Below are 13991 nucleotides of genomic sequence, written 5' to 3' on the forward strand. Positions count from 1 at the left end.
GGGGGGGCGAAATGTGTGGAAAAGGGAGGGTTGGGAGTGGGGGATGGGACGCCATGGAGCAGGGGAAGCATTAAGGAAGCAAGCCGGAGGGGTACGATGGTGGCCTCTCGCTCTGAGGGGCTCAGAGCGGGGGCTTTACCCTGTGCTAAAGCCCCCACTCCAGCCTCCTCATTGGTTGGGAAGATGCCCCATCCCCTCTCCGGGGTACTCATTTCTGATGAAAAACACAAAAATCTAAATAACACAGTTAGCACTCTTAGAGAAGGATTAACAGCATGGAAAAACGGTTCTATGTGAAAAGACCTCATTTTAAAGCTCTCAAGTGAAAAGTACTGGTTTACAATAACCGATGTTCTATTGATCGTATAACCAGCATTGTAAAGGTCTTTTTCCCTTCAAAGCCCCAAAATGAGTTTTTTTCTTTTTTAATATTCGGGGGGGTTTCACCCCGCGATACCCCCATTGTTCCTCCATGCCCCACACTTCCCTCCACCCTCTCCCACTGGATTTCTCTGAAATTGGGAGTTTTGCCACCCGAAACCCATCTCTCAGCCCCCTTCCTCCACACCCAAGACTCCTCCCCATCCGTGACTCCCTCAAACCAAAACACAGCCAGACACACACACCAACACACCCGCGCACAACACACTTACACGTTCTCCTCACCCTCCACTTACGGGTCCCGCTCAGCCTGTCAGCACCTGTGTGTACGGCATGAGCGCGACAGTTCGATATCGAAAGACTGCTCCGTGCGATCACAGTGCGGTCTTTCTAATTAGATCTTTTTTGTGAAAAGATCTTTATAAAAAAGATCTTTAATAAAATTCCTTCTTGGTCACTTCCTGAGGGTTCTGAATAGAAACTGAAGCCATTTCTCAGGAAACTGAAACTGGTGTTTGAATGTCACAATTACATGAAAGATGAGGCCTTGCGTTCATTTTTAATATAATTGTGTCGTGATATCAAAGTCCATTTTTCCATCATGATATGTTCACGTTACTTTGACAAGGGAAATGTTGATTCCACTGATTCATTATTTTAGGCTGCAAATGCACACATTTCCATGATATCAGTGTCTGTGTTTGCAAATGATCCCTCTAGGTGTCAGTTACCTTTTAATGAAAAGTAGGCCTCTGGTTTTTGAGCTTTGAAAACTCTATGCAAGGTCCACTTAGTAAGTGTATTTTTCTTTCTTTGAAAACTGCATTTTTGATGTGGCATTTGAATATAAAATGCTGCCTTTTCAGTTTGGCATTCATCTGTGTGTTTTCAATGCTCTGCATTTTTGGCCCAGAGTAGCCAAATGCAGTTTCCTTTTGTCTTGGGCTGAAAATACCCCACAGGTGCTAATGGTTAGTCAATGCAGTTTCTGCTCTCTTTTTAAAGGCCTGGTCCCTTCCAAAGGCACCGTTAGAGGGGAATAATGTATATTCAATTAGGCACAGCAAGCTGTGAAAAAGATAAGTATGTAGTTTGGTTTCTTAATATATGTTGTTATTAACCTCTACCCCCAGCCCCCCCAGAGGATCAAGTGAGATTACAAGAAAAAATGCAATGATCAAATACATAGGGGATTTTTCTGGTACTCTGGCCTCCTCTGGGTGCCGAGTTACAACTATGGTCTTGGATATACAAATCACACCCTCATTAGACTGCATCTATGAATCATTAAAATTAGAAAAACAACACTGGACTTCTCCAAGCATGTTTAGAAAAACCTGATTCAGGTGCATGATTTCGTATTAATCCATCTTGTTAGGGAGTGTACTGGGTGTAAGCACGATTTCCTATTGATTACTTGCCTTCCTTAATAGGTCTGGCTAGAGACACCTTATGCTCTCACCCGGAGTATGTGGTAGAGTATGTGTTTGGCCCCGGTGTCTACCATCTGCCGACTTATGGAACAAGGGTGCATCATTGTGGAAGCTCATATATTGTTAGTTATTTTGTAGGAGTAAGTGGAACTATGTATGTTTCGGCAAGATTTTTGAATATTGCTTTTAACAGCATTTGGGGCAATACCCATGCTACAAGGGTTAAAGGGTTCCCCTCCCTCAAGAATTGTTGGTGTTAAAGCATTGCTACCAGAAGAGAAGAGAAGAAAGGGGGGGGGGAGTAAGTAGCTGGCCATTTGGTTGCTATGGTAACCGGCAAAGCTTGCTCCTTAAATGGTCGACACACAATGCGTTACTTTCTAATCCTTTTCACTGAAGGAAGAGCCAATCAGAAGGCTATGGGCCAATCAATGGTTATGCTTATCACAGATGTTTCCTCCCACATCAGCAGCAGCTCTGTTTGCTGCCACAACCTGTGCACCCGTTGATCTGGGAGCGTGAATACATCAGTCTCCCTGCAGGACATGGTAGCCCGGTGGGTGGCCACGAAGAGGCTTTCCATGGCGTGGATGGATGGAGGCAAAAAGGCAATGTCATAATTACTTTCCATTTACCGCAGGCACACGTAGCGCTCCCTCCTCCCGGTGTTCTTCCCAAGAGCCGGGCAGTCTAATACCACCGCTCCCCATGGAGATCAGACTGTACCTCAGGTGCGTAGGCACTTAACAGAGAACGGAGCTGGATTTTAACCTTCCCCTTCTGAATCTCTCTTTGGCAGGGTCATCTGCATTTCATAGATTTTGATCAGGAACCAAATTATGTTTGATCAATATAAAACATAGGGAGAGGTATTGATCATTTTAAATTTCATTTCTAAAAGTGAATGTTTGTACATAGTATATTTTCTATTGAGGATCTGTATTTCTATTTTAAAGCAAATAGTTCCTATTTGTGAAACAAGCAGGGCCTCTGGTGTGCTTTCTGGTGCATTTGGTGGGCCTAGGACCACCGATTATTATAATTGTTTTTTTATAACATGCTCAATACTAAACAGGTGTCTGAGCTCAGATCCGGGATTCGAACATGTGTTACTCTGCATTATTTTGCTTCCAAGACGAGCGCATTGCCACTCTGCAAAACACTGATTACAAAAAAAAAGAAAGTAGCAGGGATGGTGAGAATCAGGGTACCTGGCTGGCATGGTAACTGGCAAGGCTCAGACATGAATCGCTGCATCAACACATGTTCATTCTTGTCTCCTGCAGCCATTTAAACCAATGAGGGGAGGTATTGTAACAAGTGTGCCTATCACGAGACCCTTTGTAAATCACGTGCTTTGATCCCTTTCAGTAGAGGAGTTATCTTTCCTTTGCAAGCTACTTAGCCACACACCTCTATCTGTGTGGCAGCTCCTTGCCATCATGCATTACACGGGCCTCGCTTCCTGTTTTAGTACCTCCCTCCATGGCTTGTTTCGTGATCCTGAGCTGAATCGGTGGTGCCTGGTTCTCCCTTGGCTGCCGGCGCAGGTTTAGTAGCCTGACCACCACAGAAAGCTATGATATGCGACCAGGGAGGGACAGGGTGGACGATGACAGTGCTGCAGCAGCCCGTGCAGACAGAGCAGGCCACAAGATGGCTGCTTGGTAAGTAGAACCATGCTTTTGCTCCTGAGATTAAGGTAAGGAAATCCAATTTTATCTGCAAGGATAGCCATCATCCAAGTCTTCATGACTCTTCATCATGTCTATTGGTACACAATCTATCACTTTTCTTTTGTTTATTTGTGGTGCCATGTGTATGAACCTGTCTCTGGCTCACACATGCTGGTCCTCCATTGCTCCCCCTTACCTAACGAAACAGTTGCTCCCTGACCACCCTGCTCACTCTCTTTGCTCAAGTGGCCATCGTAAATTCAAACAGCCCTGCTTCAAGCTGGCCAAATTTGGCGGTTGCAGCTTCCCTACTCATGGCCCCCAGAGAGTGGAATTCTCTACCACTCACAAATAGAACCATTAACTTGTTTACAAGCTTCAAGAAAGCAGTCAAAACGCACCTGTTCTGTTAAATCTCGGCTAACTCTCTGACATCCTGATTGTTTGTTGGTTGTATGTTGTTTCGCTGTCCTTGTTTTATGTGTGCCCTATGGGCATGTGGGGAATACTAAGAAATAAAATAAATAAATAAAATACATTTATTCTGTTGTCAATCTGAGGTGTTCTACCTTGCCATTTTGCCATTCACCATTCGGGGGCTATCGCAGAGCACGGTCATTGTTCCATTTTGGGTGTTTCTCTTCATTTTGCGAAATTTAGAAATCCCCTCACGCTTAATATTTCTGGTCCGGTTCGGTTGGCGTTTGCATAAAATATGTATCTTTATATTGACCAATAATAACAATGCATGTGATGTGTTTTTGTTCTGGGGCCGGGGTGCCCATTTCTGTGTTCATTGTTGTCCAGCACACGCGTCTTCCCTCAGAGCCACACTCGCAACATCTGCTATATTGGCGAAGATTCTCTTGAACTAACCGGGACTTGATGCCCGGGCCTTCCGGTGGGCCGCAGTTTCATTTAAAGGGACAATTCCTGTTTCCAAGCTCGACATTTGCTCGAGCTCGACATTTGCTTCTTCCTGCAGAGGGTTTTCTGTTGGGTACTTCCACCTGGTGTAGTGTGTTGGGACAGAGGGAATTTGGCTGCGTAGTGCAAAGGTGGCCCACAAATGGGGATGAGTGTCCAAACCATAGGTGGCATATGCTGGGGCCAGAATGGGACCCCAGAACAAAAAGGTGCCATGGGTTAGGTGAGAGAGTGAGGTTGAATGAAGGAAAATCCTTTCGAAAGATGTCCACCATGGAAAAATGGAAGGAGAGGCCATGTACGGAGCCACTCTTCCTTTTCCGTGGCAGCCAGCTGGAGCCAGACAGAAGGAGCGGTTTCGGTAGTGAGTGCCGCTGCAGCTGAAATGAGGTGCGTAGGGGAGTGGGAAGGGTCTTAAAAAAAAAGAGGGAAGAGGGTGAGTGGAAGATGATGGCAGGGAGAGACGGCCATCAGGCTGGCTGGAACATGGAATTGCATCTGCTGTTCCAGCCTGCGTTCCTAGCCACCTGATTGGCTAGCTTCCCCAGCCCAGCTGCTAATGAGGGTAAGATGATTGTTTTAGTACAGCGTGGGAGTTGTGCCGCTTGGCAGAAAAGGTTAGCAAAAGACAGGCAGCTTCCGGCAGGTGGGTTTTTATCATGAAGTGTGTCTTCGCTTGTGATTATGGCAGCCGATGAAATGCATAGGATAGAGGTGCAACCACAAGGTCAACAGAGCATGCAGACAGGAGTTTCGTTTAGGTTATAGTTCTCTCAGGCTCCCTCCTGACGTCCCGCTGGTCTGCATGTTTTGGGCTTCATTACGAGTTGGCCGGTACACAGTAAAGGTTCTGGAAGTAACGTTTACTGGCACCTTTCATGGACCAGCCCACTACAACTTTGCCAGTATGGATGGAGGAGTTACCTCCAGCTAAGGACTGCAGGTAAATCCGCCCCCTACTGCCAAAAAATTGCTGATAGTACTGGCAAGGTAATACCATTGCCGGCTATATCAGCAAAATCCTCAGGGAATAGGGATGTACCGGCGTTTCCGCCACTTGGAATCTGCCGGTAATTCTAGCAGACCAAGTGGCAGAAACATTAATTCTGTTTGGAAGAAACTGCTTGCGAATTCACTTCCATGAATTTCTCATCTGGCCCCTCCTGTGCAGTTTCTTTGACTAGGCTCCAATCCTGTTCCCCAATTCTAGGGCGGCATATGTCATGGTGGTCGCGTGAGGCTCTTTTCTCTACCCTTGCTTCCCAAAATTATCTGCCTGGAGCACACACGCAGCCCTGCTTTTCTACCCTTGATATTGGATTTAAATGCAGACTTTCAGCCAAATGCAGTGGCTCATTTTGGGAACTCAGCAGCTCTTCTTTTTCTCTATATTATAAGGCGCTTTTATGTACCACTGCATTTAGCCAAAGATTTAACTTAAACTTACATGCTTTTTTTTTTGCATTTTCTGCTCCATAGGCAATGTATATGGGACACGCTGTTGACATTATGGGTGTTCGCTCTGATCACAGTTTAACTAAATCTGTATCCACTGCTATTACCGTAAACACTTGCGTGGAATCTCACAAGATAACTCGCCTATGCATATTCACGCGCATCGGTTCATAACTCGACTATTAGACCCTTGGACCATACACTAACAGCTGAGGGTGCATTGTGAAGGCAGATCGTAGGTAAACCCTTTGTTCAGTCATTCTACCTAAATCTTGATTCGAGGTTCAAAACAACAATCGCTTGCTATATTTGAACAGACAGGGGCCCCTAGTGGCTAACGTTGAGAATTACATGTACCTCGTATCGAGCAGGCTAACATTTACCAGTGCTGTTTCTGCAAACACGGACTAATGGCCGAAACAGGCGTTGCTAGGGGGGGCTAAAGGGGCTATAGCCCCTGGTCTTTTGGCTGTAGCCCCGGATAGAATCTCAGGAGCTACAACCAAAAGGTTAGCTAGCCCCCAGTCCCGACAGTTCTGACATCAGGGTAGCCCCGGGTCTTTTCCAGACCTAGCAATACCCCTGACAGCAGGGAAACTATTAGACTCATATAATGGTGTTTTGTGTGAAGGCGTGGATATTTCAAGTTGTAGGCTTCTATGCACTCATCGAGTGGAGTCAGGGCTGGCCTTAGAGGCAGCAGCGCACTGGACGAATTGGCGCCCCGCCTCCCTACGCGCCGTGGTCAACAGGGGGAAAAAGGGTGGTTGGGGCGGGGCCAGGTGCGCCACATTTGTTTTGTCCCTCCCTGCTCCGGCGCCACGCAGGGGGTTTATTACTGGAATAGGACGCTCATAACGCATGAGCGTCCTATTCCAATGAAAACATTCTCGCTCTTGCGTCGGAGCAGGGAGGTAAGCATTATATGAATAGGGTGCTATTAGCACTCTATTGTTATTAAAGGTGCCCCGCCGTCGCGGGCGCATTTAATAACATAAGGGCGCCTGCCGCAACTTCTCCCAATACGCCAGAGTGGGAGAGCTCTTAAAAGACTCCCCCGAGCTGCATGGCATGGAGCTAATGGCGCTCTGGGGGGGGCATGGCGCCCCGGGCGGTCCCCCGGACCACCCAGCCCTAAGCCCGGCTCTGCGTGGAGTATTAGGGGGCGGTCGCTACAATCAGACTCTGCTTCTTGCTCACTGGGAGTCGCATGTCGCTTGCTGTTGCCTGGTGTCGAGTGTACACATTTTTTAGCTCAGATATGTATGTATATGTGTGTGTGCATCAATATTTCATTCACGCTTCTCAAGATGGCATCACAGAAGGTGTTCCTTTCTGTACTTCTTTAATTTTCAATGAATAGTCTAAAATGTATATTTTTTTGGTCAAAACATTATTTTGCCCTGCAGACTACATATGTGCATATTCATGTATTGCTTTATCTAACGCTCCAACTACAGTTTATGACTATAGTTCTTACCTTTTTTGAGTCTATACACAGGCGAAAATATACGAAGATAAGCAGGAACATGTAAGCCTATTACAACAGGAAGAGGACGATGCATTCATTCTTATTCTACTTCACAATCAGTGCAGGGAATGAGCCGGAACAAGACGGAGCGTTGCTCTGGCAGAAAATGTCATTGCACGCACGAGTCACCAGTTTTTCAACTGAGCTTTCAGAAGACTCAGCACTCCAGGGAGAAACTGCCAAAGCCTCCCGTGCTGTGCTGCTGCTGTCCAAACTAGCATATGTCCTACAATTTACAGACATCTCTTTAGGAGGATGAATATTGTGACCAATTCAAACAGAAGAGTCCATTATTCACTTGAAAGAGCGTCTTACTGAATCACTATAAGACATGTTTAACATTTAAAATTGTGGACATTATGATGTTCCCATAATGCTCTTTGCTTGTATGCACATTGCTAGGTTTGGGTTCTATGACGGGATACTGTGTTGTGACAGTTCCCCCAATACATTCGTGTTTCCATTTCCAGCACCGTTCACAATACTCCGTTCTCGCCACATTTTTTTTTGTTTTACTTTTGAACAATCAGTGCTCCTGAAAGTAGCAGTGCACACGAGAATTAATGCAAGAACCTAATAACCTATTAATAAATATAGAAAAAACACAAGTTGTTGAATGCGGGAAATTAGCTTCAAGGCATTCTAATAAATTCACTTGGACTATACGCAATCAAAAACTCACGGTAGTCCCTGAATATGAGTATTTGGGCCTGTTCTTTAGTAAACATCAAGATGACAGAGCTCATGAATTAACCTTAGAGCAGGGGTGTTGCTAGATCTGGAAAAGATCCGGGGATACGCTAATTTTGGGACTGTTGGGACTGGGGGCTAGCTAGCCTTTTTGGTTGTAATCCCTGAGCTTCTATCCGGGGCTTCAACCAAAAGACCTAGGGCTAAAGCCCCCTCAGCCCCCCTAGCAACGCCTCTGCCTTAGAGTCAAAACTTGCAACCTTGATGTCACAAGCCAAAATCCTGTTATTTAAGTATGGAAAATACACTTGTTCTCATGTAATGACATTTTTCCAGCAAAACGTAGTCCCCATTATTACGTATGGAGCCGAGACAATAATACCAAAGAAACAATGCTTTTGGGACAAATTAGAAGCTTGCTTCCGGAAACATGTACTTAATCTCCCAAAAAGCACCCCTGGCATGCTATTACGTTTTGAGTTGGGGTCGTTGTCATTGCATGCTGAAGTCATTTGGAAAAAAGGTTTCGTCTGTTAAGGAAATATTTACTGGGGTTGTCAACTGGAAACATTTTAACCGTAGTAGCCAGACACTTATTGACCTCCTCTTCTCATGTATTTCCAACAAAGTGGAGAAATTGCATAGAAAATGCTCTCGAGGTAGCAGGTGTCAAGCTAGATCAACTATTGAACAATCCCACAAGAGCTCAAATCAAGCTGTAGAACCATGATTGGTCTCACACACAAGAGAAGTGTCTATTGTTTGCTGATTTTGACAGAAACGTATTTGGTCATAATTAATTTCGCACAATGGCAGATTACCTTTTTAAGTGTCCCTCAAACTCTCTGTGATCGAAAATATTAAGATTCCGAATGTATTTATGGCCTACAAATGATATACTAGCACGAAGAGGAATTATCACCAAAGATGAGAGATTCTGTCGATACTCTAAAGATAAGAGCACCAGAGAACCCCTACAACATATTATTGTAGAATGCAAGGCTTTATCCATCCAGCGCAAGTATGTTTTCAAATGTTTGTTGGCCACACTCTGCCCAAACACTAAGGAAGAGATCTGGTGGGCCATATTCTCTACAAGAAAAATATCACTTAGAACTTCAACAATACAATTACTAGAGCTTGCCTTAAACATCGATAAAAATGCACAAATGAAGGTGGATGGTGCTCAAGTAATTTAATCTAATTTAACCTAATTATGTACGATGGAGAGACCAGGTTGTGGCAAGTTAATTGAATTAAATGTTATGAGAGGCAATTGTAATTTGACAGAAATGATAAAAAGAATAATATTTAACTTCTTTATGTAATCAATGTTAAGTAATTGAAACTTAAAGGACATTGTGATTTTATACGTTTATTGTTTGTAAATTATAAAAATGATTTTTTCTTATTTCTTTTTATGTACATTGTGTTTTGAAAGGTTGATGTTTAATCAGCCAAACAAAATACAATTAAAAAAAAAATGAATGCAAGCCTAATTACTTACACACAAACACACACACCCCACACACACACACCCGCACACTTGACCGGTTCAATAAAAACTTGATGGTGCAGGAAGTATTTTTTTTTTTTGGGTGTCCCTCTCCTGTTTGCATTTGGAGATGATACTGTTTAAGGTCAGTGTAACTTTTTCCCTTGGTCGAAATGATGTAGGATCTCAGCCTATGGGGTTTCAGAACTCCTAAGGTTAATAGCTTCTCTAACACTTTTCTTCAGGCACAATATTTGTCACGTTATCCCACGAATGGTGTTAACAATGGGAATATTTTAAATATGTCAAGTTGGTGAATTTTTGAAAGAGTTGTTCCGTTTGCTGTCACAGTATTATCATCCTTACTTATACACGTAAAATGCACACACAAAAAACAACTTCAAACGCCCAAACGATTGGCTTTGCCAATGCCTGCTTAAACTCGTATTGTTGTTAGAAGGCCCCCCACACCTATGGATCGTTGCGCCGGAGTTTATGACTCCCCAGGTCAGTTATGGCGTGTTGCTAGTCTGACTTCTATTTCCATTATCCATCATTACCGTTCTCAGTAACTATCCTCTACTTCTAAACTATACTTTCACATGATTAAACACACACTATCCCTTTTGGTCGAACATAGCTGGCTCACTGTTGCTTTTCTTTATTTTTAGGTGACTTTTTAAGTGTCTGTCACCCAATACAGAAATGCTTGCGAGCACTAACTTTGAACGCTTAATCGAGGCATGAATTAAGCCCTTGTAAAATGCAATTTAGAGTAAACCAGCTGCAGCTTTCCCACATGCTTCTAATTCATACCTACAAAGGTCAAAAGAAAGGTTTGGTGCAGGCAGCAGTTGACAGCGGTTTGTTGTCAGACCGTCTTCCGCTCAGCTGAACACAAAAGCAGCACGCAGGCGCCCCCTACTGGCTCAAGAGGAGATTATCAACAATATGTAAGCGCCAGTGAACAGTTGAGTTATGTGTGCTGATGTACGAGAATCACTTCTTATCATTTGATCACGTACACTCAACCCTTATTTAACAACAAAGAAAAAAGGCATGTATTAATGCATTGTTTGCAATGTGAAATGTGTGTCTGTTTGGTCCTCTTAAGGACAATGGGCCTCATTACGAGTATGGAGGCAGCCATGCCCTTAATAAGGGCATGGCTGCCTCCATACCGGGTTCCAGGTCCGGGTTCCTTCAATGAGGAATTACCGTGCCATTCCAACCTTGGAGGACCCAGTAATTCCTCATTGAAAAAACCCATCCCCATTCCCATTGAGCCCGAATAGGGCTCAATGGGAATGGGGAGGGAGCCAATAACGGGCTCGTTAGTAACGTGCCGTTATTAGCTCCCTGGTCCCCTTGCGGGACCCGCTAAGGACGTCTGGTCTGACCAGACGTTCTGAGCGGGTCCCGCAAGGAGACCTCGTAATAGGGCATCCCGTAATGAATGGTGCCGGTCCCGTACCGGCACCGTTCATTACGGGAGCGCCAGGGTCGTAATGAGGCCCAATATCTCAAAGTTGTTATTTCTACACTCGACCAACGTGCATTTTATGTGAAACGTAAACATGTGGACTGCCCCTCATGTGGAGTTTTTGTCTTTTTTGTCTAGTCATTTGTTACTTGTGATTTATTTTTCAGAGTAAATAGTGTGGTTTTTTATTAAGGTTCACACTGCCCCCGTTTGGGAAGGGCTCTTCCCTGCACCTCGCTGATTCACATGTGCCATCGTGATGCACATGTTTGTTTGTTTATTTATTTATATTGCTCACCGGACCCAAAGGTATCAGGGCGCAGAGGTTACAAGAAGACTTGCAGCTTAGGTTACGCATGGCATAAATACAGATCAAGAGCTCAAAGAAATACAGTTATGTAAAAAATGAGATTACATTATATCACGAAAACGAGTAGCACTTACAAGAAGAAAGCTGTACAGGCAGTTCGATAATAGCACTCAGAAATCTGTTACAATACAAAAATGGAGTTGGTAGGATCTTACTGGTCAGAGGCTTTGAGCCAGTTGATGAAATTCTGTCTGAAGTTCCTGTATGGTTGATCCGCTCGTAGGGATGGTGGCAAGGAGTTCCAAAGCTGGAATGTTGTGTTCTCCATGCCATTGGATGCGGCCAAGTGGCTCCATGAGGTTGATAAAAAGAAGGTTTTCGGAAAGTGTAGCAGTGTTTTATAAATTCATCAACAAGCCCATCACTTTAATGTGGCCTTGTATACAAACAAGGATAAAAGGCAGAGGGATATGTGTGCCTTCCATCACATGTCCAAGCATCTTTGTGTGTGTTTCTGCAATGTGTGTTTACCTTAAAAATCAAATGCATAATTCATTAGTGAAAGGATAACTAATTTGGTACTGCATTCTACACATTCGATCGCAGGTTAAAGAATTAACATTCTTTATTAATGTCTTGAAAGATATGGAAAGGATCAGATCAGTTCCTCTTCATACCTTGGCACAGCCTCCCCAGATTAACAACCTCTAGCATCATCATCCTGTGGGATATTCTTCAGATTAAAGCTGCAGGGATGATCAATTTCAGTTCCATGGGTCAACCCTTGGGTGACGTGGCCATTTGAGCAGCAAGCATGGACTGGGGGGTGGTTAGATGGGGGAACTGTAGATCTGGTGTAGGGGTACCTGTGAGCAGGCGACTCGGGTTTGAGTGGGGGTGTGGAGCGTGGTGGAAGTTGACCTTCATCACGTCTGTGGACACAGTCCATAGACATGGCCACCCATTCATGCAACTCTAGAATGCAGCTATGGCTATGCAATTCTGTTCTAGCAGCTCGCATAGCCATCCACACTGAACCCTCTGACATAAATCAACACCGCTGCCATTAGTTTACAGAAACAATCTATGGAAAAATGTTGGTCTGGCTGGGCACACAACGAATCTCCGGCACAAGCACTCTATCCTAAACGACAAACAGCACACTCCCACATGCCTGACCTCTGAACTGCTTACTGGTCCTAACCTGGCAAAATGCACACATGCATCTTTAAATTAACTTTAGAATCTTCCACATATGGACTAGGGTCACCAAGGGCTTTCCAACCACAAAGCGCATTGAGACCATGCACATGAGGAAAGGGTGATATATAAATGACAAATACAATACAATACAATGGAGGCCAGTGTTATGGGATGCTTCGCCCGGAGGAGGGGTGGAGCACTCTGGCACTGGAGTGACTCTTTCCTTGCAGGGGGAGGGGAAATCTGGCAGGGCTACAAGGAGGAGGTGCTTGTGTGGTTGCTGTCTCTCTCTCTGCTGTCACTCACTCGCCGCACTGCCACTGACTCCCTCTGTACACTGTCCCTCTCTTTGTGCTCTCTTTCTCTTGCTCTGTGATGTCTCTCTTTCTCTGGGCACTCAGTCTCTCGCTATGCGCTGTCAGTCGTTTTCTCGCTGTGCAGCGTCTCTCTCTGTGCTCTCTCTCAATGTGCTGTCTTTCTCTGTGTTTACTCTCTCTGTGTGCTGCCTCTGTGTGTGTGGTCTCTCTGCACAGTCACTGTGCACAGTCACTCTCTCTCTCTTTGCACCGTCACACTCTCTCTTGCTGTGCTGATGCAATCTCTCTTTCCTTGCACTGCCACACTCTCCCGCCTTGAGCTGTCACTCTCTCTCTCTCTTTCTCCGCATCCTTCCTCCTTGCACCCTTACTCTCCCTCCACCTCTGGCATCCTTGAGGATTTCCCCTCTTGCACCCTCATTTCATTTTCTCCAACTATCATCATTTCTCTGGGCCCATACATTTTCTAACACCCCTCCCCTAAAATCCTTGTGTTTTCTTACTCCCACACTCTGACCCTTTCTCGCTCATATTTTCTCTTGCTCACCTGTGTCCCTTTTCACATCCTCCCTTGGAACTTTGTGCTCTCCTCCTTGCACCCTGGTGTGTATGAATGCAAAATGGAAACATCAGTAAATGCCAGAACTATGGTCTTTGCCAATTCTTGTTTTTAAAATAATGGGTTGGGCTTCTGTTGTTTCCAGTCTCCTTGGTACATTTATGTTTTTCCACACGCTTTCATGCAATTCATTATTTTTTGGGCCCTCATACTTCCAATTGTTTTCCTATTATCTCCTGTATATAGGGCACAATTCATGGAATTACTTCTGTGGAAAAGAGGGTACTGGCAGGCCATTCTGTGCACAAATCCCTGTTTGTCGATTCATGGAATCGAATTCTCAGCACTTTTCCAAGACTTGCGTGGAGTTCGTGGAGACGGCCTATGCAGCGACCAAAATAGGGGACGGAACATGCAGAGTGAGGAATAACACGTGAAAATATGGGCGTGTTGAGGGACAGTCCACGGTCAAGCAATCGCACGCCCATACCAGAACAAATATATACGTATGCATGGATTCGAACTCCGAAC

The sequence above is a fragment of the Ambystoma mexicanum genome, chromosome 7q, assembly GCF_040938575.1.
Source record: "Ambystoma mexicanum isolate Mex_15411 chromosome 7q, UKY_AmexF1_1, whole genome shotgun sequence".
NCBI classification, from domain to species: Eukaryota; Metazoa; Chordata; class Amphibia; order Caudata; family Ambystomatidae; genus Ambystoma; species Ambystoma mexicanum.